Raw genomic sequence first — 26,730 nt, forward strand, 5'->3', positions numbered from 1 at the left:
ATTTACTTATCTACAGCTCATAACACCGCACATCCATAACACTGACTTCGCTTCCCCCATTCACCCTACCCCTATTCTATTTAAACTGTCCCACCAATCACACCACGAATCCTCATCCACAAATATATCTTCCTTTTCTATTCAAAACAATAACGTCACTTATTTACAACTAACAAATTACGTCACTTATTTTCATATGATAACAACACACATCCATAACACAATTTCTTATCTTGATCTTGTTCAAAGTGCCCCACCAATCACGACACGAATCCTTATCTCCAACCATCACCCACAATTCCATATGCGAAAAAACAAACAACGTGACGTCACCCACACACATGTTCCCCAGAAAAATTCCAAATATTCCAAATGCATGACGTCACGCACACAATGGCATCATCATTGGAACAACCAATCACCTCACGATTTCTTGTCTTATCTTGATCTTGATCTTGTCACTGATGCTTGGTGTACTACTAGTGTGCTTTGAATCTGTAAGGAATTTAATAATTGAAACATTTTTAAGTTAAAGAATCTATGCAAATAAGGTCTAATTATACATTACATCTACTTCATTATTTAGATTAGAAAAGTGAGGTTTCCTACTTAAATTACAATCCATGTTTAATACTAAGTTGGTTATGATGTCAAGTTTTTCTATTCCCATGCAATTATGATTTGAATTTAATTTACAATTCTAATCATTAAAATATTTTATCGTATAAGTTAGTTTTGCATATTGCATTTCGTAAGTGTAAATTACATATTTTGTTTTTATGAGTACATTTATTTGTGAGAAATCAATTTGTTGCTTTTTTGAAAGAGTTGGCTGTTTAATAGGCATCTAGAAATGATGTTTGCATTCAAAATGTCAGGATTTGCGAAGAAAAACCGTTTTAGGTTCCATTCTAGTACCGAATAGATGTACATTTTCTATGCCAATCTTTGACCACTTCCACTTCCAAAATAGGATCTCCCACAACACTCGCTTTTTAATCTCACATCTAAAAAAATCTACCATAGAACTCGTTAGTTTACAGACAGTAATGGAAGTGGTAGGGTTTAAGGCAACAAGATGGCAGCGATCGTCTCTCTCTCTCTCTCTCTCTCTTTCTCTCTCCCCCTGAAAAGCCTCGACTCATTTATAGCTTAGTCTCACTATCAGTGAAAGTTTGAAGAATAATTATTGACTATTTACCTGTTTTAAAAAAATAATTAGGGCCAAATTAGCTCTATTTTATTTTTATTTGTTATTAGTTTTAAAGAATATATACTATTATTTAATATATGTGGGTGGAGGCGGGAATATCTCATGTGTGTATGTCTGCATACTAAATAAGATTGATTTTAGGACAGATCGCTGTGGAACACCATAATCTAATATTAGAAAACTGCTATAGCTGTTATTCATTTTTCAGTTTGAGATCCAGCGTGTAAACAACTTTTAAACCGGTTTTGACATTATCTCTTATTCCTATTATTTTCGATTACCTTAATAAAATTTAATGTGATAAAAGGTTTTAGTAAAATTAGTAACAAGTAAACCTTCTTGGTGTTTTTCTTGAACAACTAGAAGAAGTTGTGTTCAGGAATCACAATGTAAGGGAACTTGTTTTACTGCATATTGATCAGCTTACTTAGATTTTTCAGGCTTAAAGGAAAGTAGAGAGAGAGAGAGAGAGAGAGAGAGAGAGAGAGAGAGAGAGAGAGAGAGAGAGAGAGAGGTTGGAAGCCATTCAGAAAATTTTACTTCTCAAGCTCTCAAAAAAGACAACATACAGAAAAGATAATATTTATGAAAAAGTGATTGAAGTAAGCTGAGTGGTGCATCTGTTAAAGAGATTATCCTCTTCTTTTGATCTGTCTGGCGATCTTGTTATTTCTGGGGGGGGGGCGAAAAGAAAAAGAAAAAACACACTAGAAAAATTTTCCAAACATCTTTTCCTATTTAAAATTCTTTTTTTTTATTTATGTTGTGTCGTGTCTTCTATTTCTATACTACTTATGAGTTAGCGGTCACATAAGATGGGAATACTCTATAGCTCTCGATAATCACGGCCGCTGTGAACTCAAGGCGAACGAAGTATTGCTCGGGCTGACCGAGCGCTACTTTGTTTGCCCGAGCCGGGACCAGAGGAGATCACGGGTATCACGCATTGGCGATCATTGCAGATGCTCAGTCATAGCGTAGTGTGTATTCTCAAATCGTCTACTGAACTCACCCCCCCCCACCAGATTAAATCATGAGTGCGTCACTGATCCAAGGTAAGGGAAATGAAGTCTTTCTTGAAATTTTTCTTGTAAGAAAGCATACCAGAATAGATTTAAAAGGCATTGACGTTATTCTCGTATATGTAATAATGAGGCAATATTATAGTATCCTCTTTATTTCTTGAGGATGTTCTAAGATTACCGCAGAAGATATAACGATGATGAAGTTATCATAACTTGGAAATGTCAAGAAGATAATTTTTTAAAGATATTCATTCTGAAAGATCTTGAAATTTGGAATATCTGAAACACTAACAAGGTTGATCGATTGAAGAGGAGGAATGAAGCGTACCGTCTAAGTAAAATTGTAGTAGGATTTAGAAAGGACATTTAGGTATCAGGGATAGGAAAATTACTGTTAATTTCTCCTTAACATATAGACGTTGTGACGTCCAGGAGTGTTGCTTGCATATCAACAAAGTGTTTATATAAATCGGCTTCATCTACAAACATCACTATAATTTTTAAAACTTATTTCACTCAAATTCCTTTATTGTTCCTAATCGTGTGGTCATTTAGAATTTGAAAGCTCTGTTTGGTCTGTTTATCACAACACAATCAAATATAATGAGGATGTCTAAAATAAATTATTGAGGATGATTGCTTTTGAGCTTGCGGTCGCATAAGTTTTCAATCACATGACACATTCGCAAACAAATTATGAATAGGCAGGTAGATTTAATTTTACTATGGAAAATATAGGCAGTCATATTGTACTTAGCTCCTCAATTAATCCTTTGAATAATCACTCTCGCTTTAGAACCTCCCAGAATTTTAATATTAATTTCCATAGATGAAACTAGAATATTTTAGAATGGCTAAGACTGAAGATAGGTGATGAATTCTCTAGCGATATTTTTGATTATAGCTAAAAATCTGAAATTTATAGATAATGTTGAAAAATATTACTGAAAATTATTAATTATTAGAAGGTTCTCTCGATTTTTACATTACTTCTTATTATGTTTATCATTGACATTATAGTTTCATGGCATTTGTGTCTAGTTTGTTGTTTTTTTCAATACTTCTCCCTCTACTTGTCTCATGCTTTGATTTAGACGTTATATGAGAGAGAGAGAGATATACATGTTTAAGTGCTCAAGAACCTTTATGAACATTTTCATAGGTCGTAACCAGGGGCGAATGCTGGTTTTGAAATTCACGCTTGCTCTTATTCAGGGAGTTTGATTAGTGGAATAATGAATTACTGACCATTTAAAACTATATATTTAAAAATTTATGTACATTTAATCATACAAATACAACATTTATTTTACAAATGATATTCTATCTTTTTCAATTTAGCTACTTGAATACAAATTCTACCCTACGGTTTTTCTCTATGAACTGGTCAATAACATTGTCATAAAAAGTTGGTTGTAACTTAATTTTCCCAAGCAACACACACACTTGTAAAGGCTGGCTAGAGCTACTTTGACTGCATACGCCTTGTGTTTAAGACGACGTGAAGGGAGCGGAAATGGCTATGCGCGAGTATGAAATTGCAGTGCTGCTGCGAGGACTTGGAAGCCCCTACATCCGAGCAAGCCAAGGTAGCTTTGACTAGACCAGTGGTCTCCAGACTTTTTTGATCGCGTACCCACAAGATAGAAAAAATAAATAGCGCATACCCCCAATTGATTGAGAGAGTTTCTTTGGAGGAATTTTTTTTAACCATTTATCCATTTTGTGAGGGTTAATTTGTAAAATTTAAATATAATTCATTTACCATTGACAATATCAAACACTTTTAAAAAATGTAAACAATTTTGATAATATTAATTCACCATTTCTAGTGTAAACCTAAAAGTACGCAAAAACAGGTGTTGGAATTGCACAGAAACAATATATACTAAAAATCGTTAAACTTACTAATAACAGTCAAATAATCAATAGAACTGTGGTGTCATCTGTACATAGCAGGATAACTAAGCAATTTTCCTTCTCTAGTTGGGCTTGTCAACACTAGGATGCTCTACAAAAACAATGGCAATGATATGAAGTAAGAGATTTACTCCCTAGTTTTAAAAAACATGACAGCTTTGCTACGGATGATTATGTGTGCAAAGTCGCCCAATGTGCGCTACTCGCAAATTTAAATTTACAGGATCTTTATAACGTCTTTGTCTATATTAGATATATGTTTAATTGATGAAAAAAAGTAATATTCTTTATCTTTACATAATTTTTTTCCTATCAATATAAAACTTTTTTAAATACCTTCACGTATCGGCTCGCCACCCTCTGGGGTACGGGTACCACACTTTGGAGAGCAAGGGACTAGAGGAGCAAGCATCGGACTTCGATACACAACGCAAAGCTCAATTATTGCCGCGCAAGCTTATTCTGTCTACAAAAATAAAAGCCTAAATGGAATGCTTATAAATGCATGCATTTATTAACGAATAAATATTATATATATATATATATATATATGTATATTATAAATAATAATAATAATAATAACAAACAAATACTCATAATATTAACAACCAACAAACAAAAATAAATAATAACAACAAAAACTAACAAATAAAAATTAAATAACAATAATAATAAATAAAAAACAAATACAATGCTAAAATAATTTATATGTAACAATAATTTAGGGGAAAAAATAACCCAATAGATGAATTAAACCAATGCAATAAAAATAGGAAGAAACTTAAAATGATAAGAAGAGAAAAAATAAAAATGGAAATACAGGAATAACACTGATTAATAAAAGAATCAGGAGATGAGCAGGTTCCAAAGAATGGAAATTTTTTGAACCATCGATAAGCAGTTCATCATTCACTATTCTCAGAGCATCAAGATCATCTCCTTTTCCTCACTCATTAGTGAGTCCCATGACAGGGATATTAACATAAGTTAATTCCAGCAAATCACTGCCATGACATTCGCTTTCTCGTAAAAGATCATCAGTAGAATGTTCCAAACTGTATTTTTCACATTACTCTTTGCGACGTTAGTCGACAATAGTGGATTCCATCTCATCGCCGCCTTAACCTTTGCTTGCTAGCAAAAGAGCAACAGAAAAATGTTCCAAATTGTCTTCTTCACATGACTCTGCGACGTGAGTCGACAGTAGTCAATTCCATCTCATCGCCGCCTTGACTTTTGCTTCCTAGCAAAATTGCATCAGGAAAATGTTCCAAATTGTCTTCTTCACATGACTCCTTGAGAGGTTAGTCGACAGTTGTCGATTCTATCTCATCGCCAGCTTGACCTTTGCTTTCGAGCAAAGGAGCATCAGGAAAATGTACCAAATTTTCTTCTCATGACTCCTTGCGAACGAAGTCGACAGAAGTAGATTCCATCTCATCACCGCCTTGATCTTTGCTTGCTAGCAAAAGAGCATCAAGAAAATGTTCCAAATTGTCTTCTTCACCTGACTCTTTGTGACTTCAGTCGCCAGTAGTCGATTCCATCTCATCGTCGCATCGACTAGCAAAAGTGCAATGAAAATGATCATGAAAATGATCCAAATTGTCTTCTTCACATGATTCATTGCGAAATGAGTCGACAGTAGTTATTTCCATCTCATCGCCGCATTGAACTTCGCTTTCGAGCAAAAGAGCATCAGGAGAATGCTCCAAATTGTCTTCTTCCCATGACTCTTTGCAACATGAGTCGACAGTAGTCGATTCCATGTCATCGTCGCATTGACCTTTGCTTGCTAGCAAAAGTGCATTAGGAAAATGTTCCAAATTGTCTTCTTCACAAGATTTCTTGCGAGGTGAGCCGACAGTAGAAGTTTCCATCTCATCGTCAGCTTGACATTTGCTTTCGAGCAAAAGAGCATCAGAAAAATGTTCAAAATTGTCTTCTTCACATGACTTCTTGCGAAGTGAGTCGACAGCAGTCGATTACATCTCATCGTCGCATTGACCTTTGCTTTCTAGCAAAAGTGCATCTGGAAAATGTTCCAAATTTTCTTCTTCACATGTCTGTTTGCGAATTGAGTCGACAGAAATCGATTCCATCTCATCGCTGCCTTGACCTTCGTTTTCGAGCAAAACGGGATTAGGAAAATGTCCCAAATTTTCTTCCTCATATAACTTCTTGCGAAGTGAGTCGACAGTCGTCGATTCAATCTGATCGCCGCCTTGGCCTTTGCTTGACAGAAAAAGAGCATCAGGAAAATGATCCAAATTGTCTTCTTCACATGTCTCTTTGCGACCTGAGGAGACAGTAGTCGATTTCATCTCATCGGCAACTTGAACTTTCCTTTCGAGCAAAAGAGCATTAGGAAAATGACTGAAATTTGCTTCCTCATATGACTCCTTGAAAAGTGAGTCGACAGCAGTCAATTTCTTCTCATTGCCACCTTGATGTTTGCTTGCTAGCAAAAGACAATCAGGAATATGTTCCAAATCTTCTTCACATGACTCCTTGAGAAGTGAGTCGACAGTAGTCGATCTAATCGCCACCTTGACCTTTGCTTTCGAGCAAAAGAGCACCAGGAAAATGTTCCAATTTGTCATCTTGATATGACTCTTTGTAACGTGAGTCGACAATAGTCGATTCCATCTCATCGTCGCATTGACCTTTGCTTGCTAGCAAAAGAGCATCAGGAAAATTATCGAAATTGTCTTCCTCACATGATTCCTTGCGAAGTGAGTCGACAGTAGTCGTTTCCATCACGTAGCTGCCTTGACCTTTGCTTTCGAGCAAAACAGCATCAAGAAAATGTCCCAAATTTTCTTCTTCACATTTGTCTTTGCGACTCGAGTCGACAGAAGTCGATTCCATCTCTTCGCCACCTTGATCTTCGCTTTAGAGCAAAAGAGCATTAGGAAAATGTCCAAAATTTTTCTTCCTCTTATGACTCCTAGCTAAGTGAGTCAACAGAAGTCGATTGTGCCTTGAACTTTGCTTTCGAGCAAAGCAGCATGAAGAAAATGTTACAAATTTTCTTCTTCACATGTCTCTTTGCGATTTGAGTCGATAGAAGTCGATTCCATCTCATCGCTGCCTTGAACTTCGCTTTCGAGCAAAACAGCATTAGGAAAATGTCCAAAATTTTCTTCCTCATATGACTCCTTACGAAGTGAGTTGACAGTAGCCGATTCCATCTCATCGCCGCATGGCCCTATGCTTGCTAGAAAAACAGCATCAGGAAAATGTTCCAAATTGTCTTCTTCACATGAATCTTTGCGAAGTGAGTCGACAGTAGTCGATTCCATGTCATCGTCACATTGACCTTTGCTTTCAAGCAAAAAAGCACTAGGAAAATGTTCCAAATTGTATTCTTCATATGACTCTTTGCGACCAGAGTCGATAGTAGTCTATTTCTTCTCCTCGCTGCATTGACTTTTTCTTGCTATTAAAAGAACATCAGGAAAATATTCCAAATTGTCTTCTTCACATGTCTCCTTGCGAATTATTTCGACAGTAGTCGATTCCATCTCATCGTCATCTTGTCCTTTTCTTTCTAGCAAAAGAATATCAGAAAAATGTTCCAAATTGTCTTCTTCACATGAGTCCTAGCGAAGTGAGTCGATAGTAATCGTTTCCATATCATCGCCGCCTTGATCTTGCTAGAAAAACTAGCAAAACAGTATCAATAAAATGTCCTAAATTTTCTTCCTCATATGACTCCATGCGAGTGAGTAGACAGTAGTCGATTTAATCTCATCGCTGCCTTGACCTTTGCTTTCGAGCAAAACATCATCAAGAAAATGTCCCAAATTTTCTTCTTCACATGTCTCTTTGCGATTTGAGTCGACAGAAGTCGATTCCATCTCATTGCTGCCTTGACCTTCGTTTTCGAGCAAAATAGCATTAGGAAAATGTCCCAAATTTTCTTTCTCATATGATTTCTTGCAAAGTGAGTCGACAGTAGTCGATTCCATCTGATTACTGCCTTGGCCTTCGCTTGCTAGAAAAACAGCATGAGGAAAATGATCCAAATTTTCTTCTTCACATGTAACTTTGCAACATGAGTCGACAGAAGTCGATTCCATCTCATCGCTGCTTTGACCTTTCTTTTCAAGCAAAAGAGCATTAGGAAAATGTCCTATATTTTCTTCCTCATATGACTTCTTGCGAAGTGAGTCGACAGTTGTCGATTCCTTCTGATCACTGCCTTGGCCATTGCTTGACAGAAAAAGAGCATCAGGAAAATGATACAAATTGTCTTCTTCACATGTCTCTTTGCGACTTGAGTCGACAGTACTCTAATTCATCTCATCGCCAACTTGTACTTTTCTTTCGAGCAAAAGAGCATTAGGAAAATGACCGAAATTTGCTTCCTCATATCACTCCTTGCGAAGTAAGTCGACAGCAATCAATATCATCTCATCGCCACCTTGACTTTTGCTTGCTAGCAAAAGAGTACCAGGAAAATGTTCCAAATTGTATTCTTCATATGACTCTTTGCGACGTGAGTTGATAGTAGCCTATTTCATCTCATCGCTGCATTGACCTTTTCCTGCTATCAAAAGAACACCAGGAAAATGTTCCAAATTGTCCTCTTCACATGAGATCTTGCGAAGTGAGTCGGCAGTAGTCGATTCCATCTCATCGTTGCATTGACCTTTGCTTGCTAGCAAAAGTGCATCGGGAAAATGATCCAAATTTTCTTCTTCACATGTCTGTTTGCGAATTGAGTCGACACTAGTCGATTCCATCTCATGCCCATCTTGACCTTTGGTTTCGAGCTAAGCAGCATCAAGAAAATGTTCCAAATTACCTTCTTCACATGACTCTTTGTGGGGTGAGTCGACAGTAGTCTATTCAATCTCATGGCCACCTTGATCTTTGCTTTCTATCAAAAGAGAATCAGGAAAATGTTCCAAATTTTCTTCTTTACATGACTGAGGCGTGAGACGACGGTAATCGGTTTCATCTCATCGCCAGGTTGACCTTTGATTTCGAGCAATGCAGCATCAAGAAAATATTCCAAATTGTCCTCTTCACATGGCTCTTTGGGGGGTGAGCCGACAGTAGTCGATTCCATCTCATCGCCACCTTGACCTTTGGTTTCGAGCAAAAGGGCATCAGGAAAATGTTCCAAATTGCCAACTTCACGTGACTCTTTGCGACGTGCGTCAAAAGTAGTCGATTCCATCTCATCGCCGTGTTGACCTTTGCTTTATAGCAAAAGAGCACCAGGAAAATCTTCCAAATTGTCTTCTTCACATGACTCCTTGCGAAGTGAGTCGACAGTAGTCGATTCTATATCATCGCCTCCTTGACCTTTGGTTTTCGAGCAAAGCAGCATCAGGAAAATGTTCCAAATTGTCCTCTTCACATGGCTCTTTGCGGCGAGAGTCGACAGTAGTCAATTTCATCTCATCGCCACCTTGCCCTTTGATTTTTCGAGCAAGCAGCATCAGTACAATGTTCCAAATTGTTATCTTCATATGTCACTTTGGGACGTGAGTCGACGATAGTCCATTCCATCTCATAGCCACCTTGACCTTTGGATTTGAGCAAAAAAGCAGCAGGAAAATGTTCCAGATTGTCTTCTTCACATGACTCTTTGCGAAGTGCGTCGAAAGTGATCGATTCCATCTCATCGGCACCTTGATCATTGCTTGCTAGCAAAAGAGCATCAGGAAAATGTTTCAAATTGTCTTCTTTACATGTCTCTTTGCGACATCAGTCGACAGTAATCGATTCCATATCACCGCCATGACGTTTTTTTGCTAGCAAAAGAACATTAGGAAAATGTTCCAAATATTCTTCTTCACTTGACTCCTTGCAGAGTGAGTCGACAGTAGTCGATTCCATATCATCGCCACCTTAACCTTTGGTTTTTTCGAGCAGCATCAGGAAAATGTTCCAAATTGTCAACTTCACATGACTCGTTGAGGCGTGAGTCGACAGTAGCTGATTCCATCTCATAGCCACCTTGACCTTTGCTTTAAAGCAAAACAGCATCAGGAAAATGTTCCTAACTATCTTCTTCACATGACTCTTTGGGAGTTGATTCGACAGTAGACGATTCAATCTCATTGCCGCCTTGACTTTTGCTTGCTTGCCAAAGAGCATCAAGGAAATGTTTCAAATTGTCTTCTTCACATGTCTCTTTGCGACATAAGTCGACATTAATCGATTCCATCTCATCGCCGCCTCGACCTCTGCTTGCTAGCAAAAGAGAATCAGGAAAATGTCGCAAATTGTCTTCTTCGGATGACTCCCTGCGAAGTGAGTCGACATTAGTCGATTCCATCTCATCGCCATCAACACTTTGCTTTTGAGCAAAATAACATTAGGAAAATTTTCCAAATTTGCTTTCTCATATGACTCCTTGCGAGGTGAGTCGACAATATTTGATACCATCTCATCGCTGCCTTGGCCTTTGCTTGCTAGCAAAACAGCATCAGGAAAATGTTCCAAATTGTCTCCTTCGCATGATTCTTTGCGACGTGAGTAGACAGTAGTCGATTTAATCTCATCGCCGCCTTGACCTTTGCTTTCGAGCAAAACAGCATCAAAAATACTCCAAATGGTCTCTTCACATGACTCCTTGCGAAGTGGGTTGACAGTAGTGGTTTCCATCTCATCGCCACCTTGACCTATGCTTTCGAGCAAAAGAGCATCATCTGGAAATTGTTCCAAATTGTGTCTTCACATTACTCCTTGCAAAATGATTCTACAGTATTCGATTCAATGGGGATCAAGAAAATGCCCAAAATTTCTTCTTCACATGACTCCTTTCGAAGTGAGTCGACAGTACCGGATTCCATCTCATCGCTGTCTTAATCTTTGCTTTCTAGTAAAAGAGCATCAGGAAAATTTTCCAAATTGTATTCTTCAAATGACTGTTTAATACTTGAGTCGATAGTAGTCGATTTCATCTTATCGCTGCCTTGATCTCTGCTTGCTAGCAAAACAGCATCAGGAAAATGTTCCAAAATATCTTCTTCACATGACTCTTTGCGACGTGAGTTGACAGTAGTAGATTCCATCTCATCGTCCCCTTGAGTATTGCTTTCGAGCAACACAGCATCAGAAAAATACTCCAAATTGTCTTCTTCACATGACTTCTTACGAAGTGAGTCGACAATAGTCAATTCGATCTCATCGCCACCTTGACCCTTTGCTTTCGAGTAAAAGAACATCAGAGAAATATTCCAAATTTGCTTCTTCACATTACTCTTTGCGACGTGCGTCGACAGTAGTCGATTCTATGTCATCACCGCATTGATCTTTGCTTGATAGCAAAAGAGCATCAGGAAACTGTTCGAAAGATGGAATTGACTCCCTGCGAAGTGAGTCAATTCCATCTCATCGCCGCCTTGACCTTTGCTTTCTATCAAAAGAGCACCCGAAAAAATGTTCCAAACTGTATTCTTCATATTAACCTTTGCGACGTGACTTGACAGTAGTCGATTCCATCTCATCGCTGCCTTGACCTTTGCTTGCTCGCAAAAGAACATCAGGAAATTTTTCCAAATTGTCTTCTTCACATGACTCCTTGCGAAGTGAGTCGACAGTAGTCGATTCTATCTCATCGCCACCTTGACCTTTGGTTTCGAGCAAAGCAGCATCAGGAAAATGTTCCAAATTGTGTTCTTCACATGACTCTTTGCGACGTGAGTCGATAGTAGTCGATTTCATCTCATCGTGACCTTGACCTTTGAATTTGAATAAAGTAGCATGAGGAAAATGTTTCAAATTGTCTTCTTCACATCACTCTTTGCGACCTGCGTCAAAAGTTGTCGATTCCATCTCATTGGCGCCTTGATCTTTGCTTGCTATCAAAAGAGCATCAGGAAAAATGTTCGAAATTGTCTTCTTCTTGTGACTCTTTGCAAAGTGAGCCGACAGTAGTCGATTCTATCTCATCGCTTGCTTGGCCTTTGCTTTCGAGCAAAAGAGCATCAGGAAAATGTTCGAAATTGTCTTCTTCACGTGACTCCTGGCGAAGTGAGTCGATAGTACTCGATACCTTCTCATCGTCATCTTCATCTTTCTTTGCTAGCAAAAGAGTATCAGGAAAATATTACAAATTGTCCTCTTCACATGAATTAGCTGATTTTTTTTTTTTTTTTTTGATGACTCTTTGCGACGTGCGTCGAAAGTAGTCGATTCCATCTCATCGGCGCCTTGATCTTTGCTTGCTAGGAAAAGAGCATCAGGAAAATGTTACAAGTTGTCTTCTTTACATGACTCCTTGCGATGTAAGTCGACAGTTGTCGATTCCTTCTCATCGCCATCTTGATCTTTGTTTGCTAGCAAAAGAGTATCAAGAAAATGTTCCAAATTGTGTTCTTCACATGACTGCTTGCAAAGAGAGTCGACAGTAGTCGATTCCATATCATCGCCACCTTGACGTTTGATTTCGAGCAAAGCAGCATCAGGGATATGTTCCAAATTATCTTCTTCACATGACTCTTTCAGGTGTGAGTATACAGTAGCCGATTCCATCTCATCGCCAACTTGACCTTTGCTTTCGAGCAAAACTGCATCAGGAAATGTTCCAAACTATCTTCTTCACATTATTCTTTGCGAGTTGAGTCGACAATAGTCGATTAAATCTCATTGCCGCCTTGAACTTTGCTTGCTTGCAAAATAGCATCAAGGAAATGTTTCAAATTGTCTTCTTCACATGTCTCTTTGAGACTTCAGTCGATTCCATCTCATCGCCGCCTCGACCTTTGCTTGCTAGCAATAGAGAAACAGGAAAATGTCCCAAATTATCTTCTTCGCATGACTTCCTGTGAAGTGAGTCGACAGTAGTCGATTCCATCTCATTGCCACCTTGATCTTTGCTTTTGAGCAAAAGAGCATCATCAGGAAAATGTTCCAAATTATCTTCTTCATATGACTCCTTGCGAAATAATTCGACAGTAGCCGATTTCATCTCTTCGCCGTCATAAAATTTGCTTGCTAGCAAAACAGCATCAGGAAAATGTTCCAAATTTTCTTCTTGGCATTACTCTTTGCGACGTGAGTCGATAGTAGTCGATTCCATCTCATCGTCCTCTTGATCTTTGCTTTCGAACAAAATAGCACCAGGAAAATACTCAAAATTGTCTTCTTCACACGACTCTTTGCGAATTGAGTAGGCAGTAGTCGATTCTATCTGATCGCCGTCTTGGCCTTTGCTTTCGAGCAAAAGAGCATTAGGAAAATGTTCGAAATTGTCTTCTTCACATGACTCCTTGCGAAATGAGTCGACGGAAGTCGATTCCTTCTCATCGCCGTCTTGATCTTTGCTTGCTAGCAAAAGAGTATCAGGAAAATGTTCCAAATTGTCTTCTTCACATGACTCTTTGAGGCGTGAGTCGATAGTAGCTGATTCCATCTCATCACCACCTTGACCTTTGCTTTCGAGCAAATCAGCATCATAAAAATGTTCCCAACTATCTTCTTCACATGATTCTTTGCGAGTTGAGTCGACAATAGTCGATTCAATCTCATTGCCGCCTTGACCTTTGCTTGCTTGCAAATGGCATCAAGGAAATATTTCAAATTGTTTCTTCACATGTCCCTTTTCGACTTCAGTCGACAGTATTCGATTCCATCTCATCGTCGCCTTGACTTTTGCTTGCTAGCAATAGAGGATCAGGAAAATGTCCCAAATTGTCTTCTTCGCATGACTCCCTGTGAAGTGAGTCGACAATAGTCGATTCCATCTCATCGTCACCTTGACCTTTGCTTTCGAGTAAAAGAGCATCATCAGGAAAATGTTCCAAATTGTCTTTTTCACACGACTCCTTGCAAAGTGAGTCGACAGTAGCCGATTCCAACTCATCGTCCTCTTGACCTTTGCTTTCGAGCAAAACAGCATCAGGAAATTACTCCAAATTGTCTTCTTCACATGACTCGAATTTTTGTCTTATTATTGTAATTCTGATGTGTAAAACTTATATTTGATTTTTCCAATTTATTTCAACTGATTTTTATAAACAAATATAAAAAAAGAATAATTTCTCTGTTTTGAAAGCGGTAAATATCAGTGAAAAGTTATTCAAATTGTTAAGAAATTAATTGTGGAATTTTTTTTTTTACCAGACCTGTAATCAAAAACAAACAAACAATATTTTGCTGTTATTTAAATTGTTTCAATGAATTGAAAGGAACTACAGTGCTGAAGCTTAATGGCAAACATCAGAAGACTGGATATCAGCATTTGTGATATTTTATTATACAGTGGTTCATTTGAAACCATTTTTTATAAAAGAGTTTTCCCCTCCCAGAAATTCGAGTTTTTCAACCAGTTATACAGACAAACAGTCCAGATGAACAAAGACATAACACATTGGGATAATAAAATGGCCTTATAGCCTTTATTGGTTCGCAAGTAATTAAAATATTTTTTTTTAACGTTTTTTATTTCTCAGATAAATTACATACATTATGTGCTACTTACATATGATACGTACATACATTTATTACATATTTTTTTAAATTCAATCCTTTTTATTATTAAAATTATGATTGCATATTCTGAATACATATTTACAACAGGTTTAGTTCTGTTTTTTTTTGTTTTTTTTTTTTCGTAACAACGAAATCGTACAGATTTTTCTTTTTTTCTGATAATTGTATTAATAATAGTTACTGTAATCGGTAATTTATTGTTTCTGCGATTGAATAATATTGCTTTCTTTTACAGCATTTATTCATTTAACAATTAGTTATATATATTTACAATTTTCATTTAGTGTATTTAAGTGCTGCAACTACTGCACTTAAATGTAAGTGCAGTAGTTGCAGTTTTTATATATATTTTTCTTTTTTTTTTGTTGATCTTGGTTGAGATGTAATTTCTCAGTTTTCGTGCTCGAAGCTTATTTATTAAGCTTATCTGATGACGACACCGGTTAGTTATTATTTATTGGTTTGTTTGCTGTGTTGGGTAGTAGGCTGATGTTTGATAGATCTAATTTCACACTACAGCAGTAGGTTGAGAAATTCACGCACACACGCACCCCACACACGATAATTTGGAACTTGATACATCGCTGAACTGGAAAGCCTGAACTAATATATTGCGTTTCATTAAGTTTGTAAGGCGTTTAGGGTGCGTGTTTCTTGTTCATAGTATGTCCTTAGAGCTCTTTTCCAGTTATTGTAGTTTGTAAGGTTCGCGTACTCAAAAAGTAATTTATTTAGCATGTCTGGGAGTAGAAGCTTCGTATGGCCTTTTCATAGTGATTATTGTATTTATATATGATATAATTAGTTGTCTGTGGTCTTGTTATACCGTATGTATTTCTAATTGTCCTGTAGTTGGCATCAAAATAATGTTTTAACAAAGTTGCATAGTGACATAAGTGTTTTGCTGTCTGTATTTTGTGTTCTGACATTGCAGTGTTTATAAAGTTGTTATTGTCTCTTTGTTCCCAAAGATCAGTTTTATCATTTTGTTCTGTGACGACATTAATCTAATTAGTTTGTAGGGTGCACAGAAAACATACATTGTTATAACGTATCTTAGTACGCTATAACAACATATTAGTGTTTTTAGGCGTGCAGAAACTATATCTTTTAACCTGTAGAGTTTATCAGTTATTGTTCGGAGTTTGTTTTGTAAATGGTTTATGTGACTATTGTTCATATCTACATCAAAGTAAATTTCAGGGTATCGTATTGTTTCAACCTGAGTGATGTAGTGGTTTTCTGTGTTTTTTATGTTGGAAAGTGGATGTTGGATGGTTATATATTTGTCATCAACTGGTCGAGTCAGTGGATTTCTGAATATCATTAATTTTGTCTTATCTGAGTTTAGGTGTATGGAGTTTTTGGTGAGCCAGTCTATGAGCAGATTTATGTCATGCTGTATGTGTTTTTTGGGGCTATGCTTGCATTATTATGGATGATTATTATAGTTGCATTGTCTGCATATTGAAAGATCTTGCCTTTGAGAGGCAGCTGATTAATATCGTGCATATAAATGTTGAACAGAGTTGTGAAGAGTACATATAATAATAATAATAATAATAATAATAATAATAATAATAATAATAATAATAATAATAATAATAATAATAATAATAATAATAATAATAATAATAATAATAAAATTCCTAAATGTAATATTAAAATTTCCTATCTGTTGTATATAGATGACTTGAAGTTATATGGAAAATCAGCCCAGCAAATAGCTCTTTATTGAACCCAGTTCGTATTTTCAGTCAGGACAACAAAATGGAATTTGATTTAGATAAATGCGCCAATTTTATCTATTAAATGAGGAAAACTTAATGATACTAGCAGTTTTAATTTTGATCGAGAGAAATACATAAAAGAAATTTCAGCTGACGAACACTATAAATACCTAGGAATATTAGAAGCCGATGATATTCTCCACTCGAAAGTTAAACAACAGGCAGCATCAAAATACATCAAAAGTGTTAGAAATATTCTGAAAACAAAACTAAATGGATTAAACACAATTAGAGCAATGAATTCTTGGGCTATTCCAGTGATCCGATACACAGCTTGCATAATAAATTGGACAAAAAAAGACCTGGACAATCTGGACCGCAAAACTAGAAAACTAATGACTATGCATCATGCATTACATCCACGAAGTGATGTTGACCGGTTGTACCCACCGAGGAGAATAGATGGACGGGGTCAGCTGCAAGTGAGACAGACTGTGGAAGAAGAAGAAATTAGTTTAAGAAGTTACATCGACAATAGCTCTGAGCCAATAGCTCTTGAGCTTCAAGCAATTACACAAGAGGGTCTTCTAAAAGCAACAGGAAACAAATCCGATTACAAAAAGGAGCAACAAAATAACCGATATGTACGCTGGAAAAAATAAACCTTTGCATGGCCAATGTATTCGCGACACCGAGGAAAAAATTGACGTGAACAAGACGTGGCAATGGCTACAATACGGATACATTAAAAAAGAAACAGAAGGATTTATTCTAGCAGCTCAAGAACAGGCGTTACAAACTAATGCAACGAAAGTAAAAGTTTTGAACATCAATAATAATAGCAAATGCAGATTATGCGATCAGAAAAATGAGACTGTAGAACATCTAGTCAGTGCCTGCAGCAAGATAACTCAAACTAACTATAAATACCGCCATGATCAAGTGACCAAAATAATTCATTGGCATGTATGCAAAAATATATGCCTTTCCTACTTCTGATAACTGGTGGCAACATAAAATAGAGACTGTACTGGAAAACGTAACAGCAAAAATTCTCTGGGACTTTAGAATACAAACTGATCGGCATTTGAAACACAATAGACCTGACATCACAATTATTGAACATCGACAAATTTGGATTATCGATATCGAAGTAACCACTGATAACAACATTAACAACAACGAACTGGAAAAAATTACAAAATATCGAGATCTGGCAATCGAAGTTGGCCGACTGTAGCTTAAACACACCAAAGTCATCCCAATAATTATCGGTGCACTTGGTCCAACTTCAAAGAAGCTATCTAACTATTTACGGCAATTAAACATAACATCAACGAAGTGACCCTATATGACCTACAAAAAACAGCATTACTTGCAACAGTCCATGTTTTACGACGCTACCTGACGGACTATTCTTAGATTATTGGATAGAATCTGAATCACCAGTGAAATTGTTGTTCGAATGATATCTTTTTTTGTCTGTGTATCAATTATGTGAATAATAATAATAATAATAATAATAATAATAATAATAATAATAATAATAATAATAATAATAATAATAATAATAATAATAATAATAATAAACAGAAAAGCAGCAACGTTGTTTTACTGTATCAAAGATCATTTAAAACTTCTTTGTTTTTCAGTCAAATATTACGGCAGTCTTTCGAATCGAATAATAGAATAGAATTAGATTAGCCGCAGTATCTATTTAAGGGTAGCAGTACTCTCAAAAAGTACATTAAGTAATAAGTTGCACTTTTGTTTATTTCAATAAAAATCAGTGAAATTTATATCAATTTTATTTCTTCCGGTGAAACCTAAACGGTTTGTATTTTGTTAAGTAAACAAAAAGTAACTGCAAACAATTTATTAAAAACTCAAAAGCGTTCATAAACAAGTTTATTTTTTTAAGAATTTATGGTATTTATGAAACCAACAATTCACTTTTATGACTTTTCTGTCTTTAAAGGAATGATGAAACTGCTCAGAATGATAATGTTGAAATACGTATACTTTGTTTACTTTGAAAACAATATTGTTGTTGGTAAGCAAGGGTTTCTTCATTCTTTCGGAACAACAAAACAAATATTGTTTTGTTGACCTGAAATCATCACAGGTGTCAATTTTTCTTTAGAAACATAACTCAAGATGATAAATATTTGTGATAAGAAAGCGATTTTATAGCTCTATTTCAAGTGTAGAGTTATAAAATCATTTTTTACTGAAAATATAAAAACAGTGCAGAAATCCATTCATGTTTTTTTTTTCTAAATATGAATGGATTTCTAAATTAATTGGTATATCAGCTTAAATTTTGTGTTTTTTGTACTGCATTTCAGGAACTAAATTTCATCCGAGTCCATCAAATAGATTCATTCTTTATACCAGGGCACACGCACACACACATGCGATAATTTTAACAGCAGAAAAGTAAGAATTATAATACAAAGGTAACCTAAACTTTCGACTCTAAACTTTAAAAACATTCTTAGCAGTACAAACAGTGTAAAATATGCGAATAAATAGAAAGTTAATGAAATCAGAATACCTGGAATATTTAGAACAGACAGGAATGCTGACTCTATGTGTGCATTTTGATTATTCACATGGCTTCTGAGCACGTACGCAAATTCATTTCTGTTTAAGATTCTTGGACGATCTTCGCACGATGACCTCATTCTATGCGGAGTAAGGAATAAATAACTGAAATAAATTCACTCTTAAACACTGCTTTTGTAGCAAAGTAAGCGAGCTTCATTAACTCTCGCTTTGAACTGATTTGGAATTTCCTCCGAGTGCGCGTCTCATTGTATTACGTTTTGCTTACCTAATTTGATATACAAAAGACTCCAAGTATGCAGGATATTTTCTCCTTCTTGATTACTATAAATTATTCGAGTATTATGCGAAGAATATAGATTATGTGCCATTTAAAGGAGGAAATTCACTAATATTTCTATTTAGAGAACAAATCCAACTATTAAACAATAGCGTTCAAGCGCTGATAAGCACATTCTTATCTTCAGAAGTCAGTCGTAGTTTTAGAATTCCACCTGAAATCGAGTTTGTAGATTGTTGTTCTAGTTAAGAAAGACATTTTCGTTAAGAGCAATTACCTGACTATGAAATGATTGATAGGCAGTGAATACTCCTTCGTATAACATATTTATTTTACGGAACAAATTATATCCACTTAAAATTTATTACAACCACATATCCATTATTATAAATAAATAGGCATTTCTATATAAAATCGCCATTTAAAGTTATCAATGATGTATAGTTCAATTCTTAATGGAATAAAGTATTTAATTAAAAACAAACTGCTCATATATTTTAATTATTAAAGAATCATCAAAAGCGTTATTTTCAAAATTAAAACCACTAAATTAAAAATTGAAATATTCATAATATATATATATATATATATATATATATATATATATATATATATATATATATATATATATATATATATATATATATTGCACGTTGCGTTTAGTAATTATTGTGTGTTAAGTTATTACTAGGATTATAATAAAGCTACAAGGTGTTTTACACACACACACACACATAGAAACATGCCAAACTTTGAGACAGAAAGAGAGATTAAATCATATTCTAAATTTGATAAATGTGCAACTTAAACTCATACTAATTTTCGATTATTCAACAGGAGGAAACCAGAGATATTACTTTTGTTTACCTACTGGGAAAACTACTGGTCAGGTGAATGAGAGGCATATGAATGCATTATCTTAATTGTTAAAGGGACAGGACAGGAGAGATGCTCAGCTGTTGAGTAATTAATCTACGTAACATCTGTTGTTATCTGTAAGGGCCATTTGAGAATAATTTAATATTCATTTAAGAGGAGTCTTTTTGTCTTCCTCTCAAATAGAATAGTTTGTTAATTTATGCAAGGCAAAGTCCCAGCTTTATTCACAAGTATAGAATAAACTCACTGCATTCGACAGGATCGTTTAGTAAGTTAAAGGTCAACAGAATGGAATTAGTGGATTATATTTGCAACTCACAATTAAATGGTCTCGGTACAATAGATTAAATTTTGTCCTGCTCTAAAGGTTTATATCCTTAATTGGAATATGGTCTTGCAATAGATAAAGTGGTATTCAGACATGGGAAATATACTGCTCAAAATTATAAAAGCGACAAACTGTTTTCCCTTAAAATGCTGTATGCTTTAAAATATTTAATGCAATATTTTTGTAATTTTAATCATTTCAAGTAATTTTAAATTCGTAATAGATTAAAATAATGAATTTTATTGAATATCATATCTAAATAACAATTTATATTTACTAAATATTTATTATTTACTGACATCAAAAGGGACCAATGGGAGGCGTATATTGGACGCTTGGGCAGCGATCATGTTTCCTATAAGGTCCGCGCAAAGCCGAATACAGAAACTTTTATAGTTTCTGTATTCGGCTTTGAAGTAATGCTGGATTTAATATCCACTTGATTTATACAATTTATTATATTGGTATCATGGAAAAAGTTGCTTATAGGTGCACAAAACATAAATGATTATCATTTAGTTTTTACTTAATTGGATTTACTCTTTTTTTTTTTTTTTAATTTTCTGTTAAAATTCACTTCTCAAGAAAAACACAACACCAATCATGCGCTGTATGTATTGTTTGAATCGACCTATTTTGAGCTTCTGTTAAAATTATATTATAGATTTCTTTGACATTTATTGCATTCCATGTTTCTTTGTCATAGCTAGTTACAGTTGAAAAGTGAACACAGTGGTTATTATTGTTACGGAATTGTGTGTATTCTACTTGAAGCCATCAATCATTTGCCACATGTCTTACTGAAGCGAAAGAGATAAATAAAAGTTGTGTGTCGTGTGCGAGTTCCTGTGAAGCGAGCTGCTTTTGTGTTTAGAACAGATCACACTGCGCCTAATTCTAGGTTATTAGCCATAGGAAATGCAGTACTTTTCTGTCAGAGTGCAATTCTAACATGTGATTGTTGTCTTTTGTTTCCTGACCGAATGTTACTGCTTGTTGGGAACATACACGCTGTCACAGCACAGCTTGCAGTAATGAGTTTTGACAAGTACAATAAGACGCTAGCCTATCGGCTAAGAGAATATTATCATTATATTTGTTTCAATCTTTTTTTGACCAAAATGCAGAAAAAAGTAGTGGGGTAGTGTGTTCGTCATCTTTTAAACTTTACGTTTATATGATCTTCACAAACTATCTGCAAATATTTAATTACACGAAACTGTATATTCGAAATATGAACTAATTCGGTGCCTTCACAGGATTTTTGTATCTTTCCAAATATTTATTCAAGGAGACAGAATTCTAATTCTGTCTCCTTGAACTCATTGTGGGATTAATTGTAATTAATCCCACAAGGAATTGTCTCCTGGTAGTAATTGTAACGTAATTATTTTGTATGCTTTAGTACAGTAGGAATAATATGTTTTCTGATTACAACGTTTAATTGACAAAAATGAGCTGGAATATTAGTTTGGCAGCTGTTTTGTTATTACTGAATGACATCTTGCAGCATAGATGAACCTTGATATAGTTCGCCCACCGTTTGTAGGTCCCTGCTTCGCGTCTTTCCAAGAATAGTCGATTCATGCTGAAGGGGAGAAACAAATGAAGGACGTCCGAATTGGTCGTCAACACGCGAAATCACGTGCTTCATAGGTAAAATTATCCAACTGTTATACAAGCAACATAGTTAACTACAATAATCATAAAAGAGAAGTTAATTTTCCGACCGGTAATAATAAACAACTCATCCCGTACGGATGAGTTGTTTATTATTACCCTATTATCGGAATGGATTCTACGTACGGATTACCCTATTATCGGAATGGATTCTCCTTTTTCTGAGATGCGCAGAAGTGTCGAAGGATCTCTAATCGGTGGGCGAACTATAGCTATTTAATCATATTCTAGTTCGGAAAAACAGCTACAATTTTTTTTTTTATTAGGCTATCAGTTTCATTTTAGTATCAATGAATATTGGTGATTACCCCCCCCCCCTTCAATGATCTCAATTCGTCTTAATCAGCCTGCCTGCTGCCTATTTTCTATGAATTGTAATGTATATCACACACTATTCTACTATATAAAAATTAATTGATTTGTCAACATACGACAACATAAATGATATATATATATATATCATTAATGATGTTAAAGATACCAAGCACTTTTATAAGCTAGGTTTTAATCCTTTTTCCCAAATAAGCAAACAGACAAGTAAGTCAAGTTTACGACTGCACGTAGTGCAAGTCTAAGGCAACTCGTGGTAAAGGTGGTGTAAGCTCCGATCACTTTCCTTAGTATTTTTCCCTAATGCAAAGCACATGCCCTTGCGGAGATGTATGATGCTATGCATTAAAAGCAAGGGCCACTACCCAGACCGGTTTCAACCTTTATTGAGGTCTCGTCAGTGGGAGCCAGATCTAAAAATGCCAAGATTGATGTAATGCAGAGCTTATAAATTTTACCTAAACAAGTTGCCACATGGTGCTTTGACCTTATTAAATAAAAATCTCAGGATGAGAGTAAGATGTAGAAAATTTTTTTTACTTTGGGTATATACTATGTTAAAGATACCAAGCAATTTTATAAGCTAGGTTTTAATCCTTTTTCCCAAGTAAGAAAACAGACAATGCAACAGACTTGCACTACGTGCAGGCGCAAACTGACTTACTTATCTGTCTGTGTGGGTGGGACACGCAATTTACACACAAACTGTAGGCATAGAACTATTTATCCTATCCTGGAATAATCGTCAGGATATCCAAGGGTACTTGGGAGGTTTTGGCCCGCAAGGGCCTGCTAAAACCACAGGGAAAAAAAAGATGAAGAAGTTGTTGAAACAGCAAGATAAATCTGTAAACAGAAAGGCTATTTTTTTTGGTAGAATACTCAAGTTCCGTTTTTTTTAAATCTGATGTTTGGTTTCGAGTCTGTGCCCGAAGAATGTTTTAGAACTCAAGATTATGCTGAAATCTTTGGTGCGAGATTATTTAGTTTTTTTTTTTTTGGATCATTTGATTTCTCTTATTTGGTTTATTTTAGCCTACGAACTTGTCATGTAGGAAGCAATCGTTGCCTTTATATTAGGATATAGGATAATCTCCACTGAAGGTGAAAATTAAACAAGTCGAATTCTTTCTTCCAAGTCTTTATTTTGATTTTATTGCTTAAGCAGCACATTTTACGGTATTAAATCTGCATCATGATAGGAATTTATTACAATTTTTTATATCTATTTTAATGGTTGTGAAAAACGAAGAATAAATTACATATTTTTTAATGAATCTTTAAGCTATTCCGATAGATGGCAGCACATTGAAAATTACACTTTCAAATATTAGACTGAAGTTTTGTTAAGATTCCAATAAAACAGTAAATTACATTCAAATATCATTTAGATATTTAATACAAATTCTTATTAAAAGCTTTAAAAGTGGGATATCGAACTACTTCGTGTTAAATTATATACCATATGATTCACCAATCAAATATGCGATTAAGAGCTACACTTTGCTATTTATGAAATTTCTATGTATTCTAGAAAATTAAGAAAGTTTATTACAAACTTCTGTCTGTTCAGATGGGATTTGTAAATCACAGCAATTTATATGATATCTCTTAGAGATATCATATAACAGTTACTCTGCTATGAGACAAAATGCAAACATTTACACATGGATTCTCTGAGAAGAGACTTCAATAAAGGTCGAAACTAGTCTGGGTTGTGGCCCTTCCCTTAATGCATAACATTATACATATCCGCAAGGAGATGTGTTTTGCATTATGGGAGATACTAAGATAGGAGTGATGGTAGCTTGGTCCACCTTTATTACGAATTTCCCGGTGTTGTACTACCTTACCACAGTCCTGAAGATATTTTCAGGCGCAAACTTTCTTTGCTCACACTTGGATAAAGGATTAAACTAAATTTATTATATATGAACTTATATCTTCCTTCTTTTTTCATTGCAAGTGAGGCAGACGATCAATACACTGTCTTCAAAATATGCAAATAACAATAACATAAATAGTTTTTCGGAAGTATTTTATGATGCTATTTGGTCATTTTACAGTGACCGCAGTTTTATTTAAGTGTATAACTAAGAAATGCGATCCTTTTGCAGATTTATAAAATTTTATTTTAAAAGATTGTGATTTTTCAAAAAAATAATTATTATAAAGATGCCAATTTGAAAAAAAAATTACAAAGTTGCGGTTTAACATATTTGATCTTAAAAAGGAATTTCCTTGGGTTGTTTGATGCTTACTAGAATGCTCAGCACGCCTACCTTTTCAAGAAAATAATTTTCTCCTTGTGTTTAGTCATTGTCGTATACATTTCCTATGAGCATTATTTTTTAGAGAATTAAATATAAATAAAATTTTGTTAGTGTCTTGGATTTCATTTCCTTCATTGAAATAGTGTACCAATGAAACAGTTTTTATTTGATTGTATATACCCACAAACGCAAACATGTGTGTGTGTGTGTGTGTGATATTGGTCTCTAGATAATAACAGCAATCTTTCATTTCATAGAATTTTATTTTCTTTCTTCAGGCATATGAATTTCTATGATTTGAATATGTTATTTTTGTCCACATCCAATATGGAGAAAGTAAAGCGTGATTGAGTCAGGGCAGAAAATAATGTGATTAGGATATGAACCTTGAAAATATATCAGACTGAAATGAATGATTGAATACTTCGAAAAAAAATGGAAACTAATTCCTTTCGAAACAAAACTTCTATTAATACTATTGTATTAGTTTGGAGTTGACAGATGTCTAGATTGTGTTTTGGTATGTTGCTTTGTTATATATTTCGTTTTCTGTTATCAGAAGCATATATATTACTTTACAGATTGGAATCATATTTCAACATCCATCTTTTAGTGAATTTGTTTCAATGTTTCTTTTCTTTTCTTTTTTTTTGTTATGGGTCAAATATTATTCTTATATTCATTGTAATGGATGTGAATATGAAACATTCAGGAAAAACAGCATAGAATAGCAAAACATTGTGGATTGTAACTTTGAATTTTCAAGAGTTATTCCATTGTAGTTGTATTTATACGAAGATGGTCTGAAAAGTTCTCGGCCTCGAACATAGATAGCAACACTATCGGCACGATTTTTTTTTCTAAGCTGGTATATCTATCAAAAGCATCCATGTGAAATTGCAAGTCATTCTATCAAGTAGTTTGTTTTATACAGCTGTCTGAAGTAAAAGTGTCGTCAGTATCCCTTGAAATGGATAAAATTGAGTATCGTATTATAACATTCTTTATAAAAGAAGGTTTAACGCCAAAAGAAATTCATTCGAAGTTCATAAAAGTTTATGGGCACTCTTCTCCTTCGTTTTCGATAATTAAGAAATGGGATGCCGAATTTAAACCTGGCCATACCAGCCTTGAAGATGATCCACGTGAAGGACGTCCAAAAAGGGTAACAACACCAGAAATTATTGATCAAGTGCATGATATATATTGGATGACAGTCAAAGTGTGTGAAATTGCTGAGACAATAGGCATTTCAAAAGAACATGTAGTATATACAGGGTGTTCGGGATAAATTTGACAGTTTCGTAAGGAAAAAGAAAATCTTCTTTGTATCTATTAAATTTAATGAATTGACAAAAAAACATTACAGGCAGAGTTAATTACAATACTATCAACAAGATTTACTCAAAATAACCACCATTAGCATCGATCACAGCTTCAATTCTGCTTCGGAACCTCGAACAAGCTGATGCTACAGTCTCCCTGGGAAGGGCCGCAAAAACTGTTTTAATTTTATCCATTAACTGGGCTTTTGTATTACTGGAAGTGCGATTGGTGTCTTTTTCAACTGCGCCCCATACAAAATAATCCATGGGGTTAAGGTCTGGGGAGTTTGGAGGCCAAACATTTGGACTGGTGAAGTCGTAGAAATTTTCAGACAACCATTTTTGACTTTTCCCAGAGGTGTGGCAAGGGGCCGAATCCTGCTGCCATACATACGGCCTACCATTGGCTACCCTTGTTATCCAGGGCTTGACTACAGTTAGCAACTCCACGAACAAAGCCCGAATTCCAATGCCAGGGTTCTTCAACACCTGTTCCTGCAGATTTGCGAGGAATTCTGCTGTACGAACGCAATCAGATCGTCTGCTAGGGATCTTTCTTCTTGCTACATCCTCGTAGTCACCATTGCAAGTCTCTAGTTCATGCCTGATTGTTTTTACTGTATTCAGGGAGCATTGGGCAGCAGTCGTAATATCCTTATTTTGATGGCGGGCACGAATCATCATGATACAAGTTATTCTCTTCCATGATTCAGGTGGGTTC

The 26,730-nt window shown here is 35.3% G+C and overlaps 1 protein-coding gene across 1 annotated transcript in view; it reads right to left on the bottom strand.

The window, feature by feature from the left end:
• LOC150110620 (pseudouridylate synthase 1 homolog) overlaps positions 1-4,513 on the bottom strand; it is a 156,677-nt gene extending 152,164 nt beyond the window's left edge. Inside the window, exon 1 of the mRNA XM_090395297.1 lies at positions 4,495-4,513. The gene's annotated coding sequence lies outside the window, so the exon portion shown is untranslated. The remainder of the gene's footprint in view (positions 1-4,494) is intronic.
• Positions 4,514-26,730: the final 22,217 nt, after the last annotated feature.

Source organism: Typopeltis vanoorti, chromosome 1 (assembly GCF_054136105.1).
Source record: "Typopeltis vanoorti isolate ZY-2024b chromosome 1, IOZ_Tvanoo_1.0, whole genome shotgun sequence".
Classification (NCBI taxonomy): Eukaryota; Metazoa; Arthropoda; class Arachnida; order Uropygi; family Thelyphonidae; genus Typopeltis; species Typopeltis vanoorti.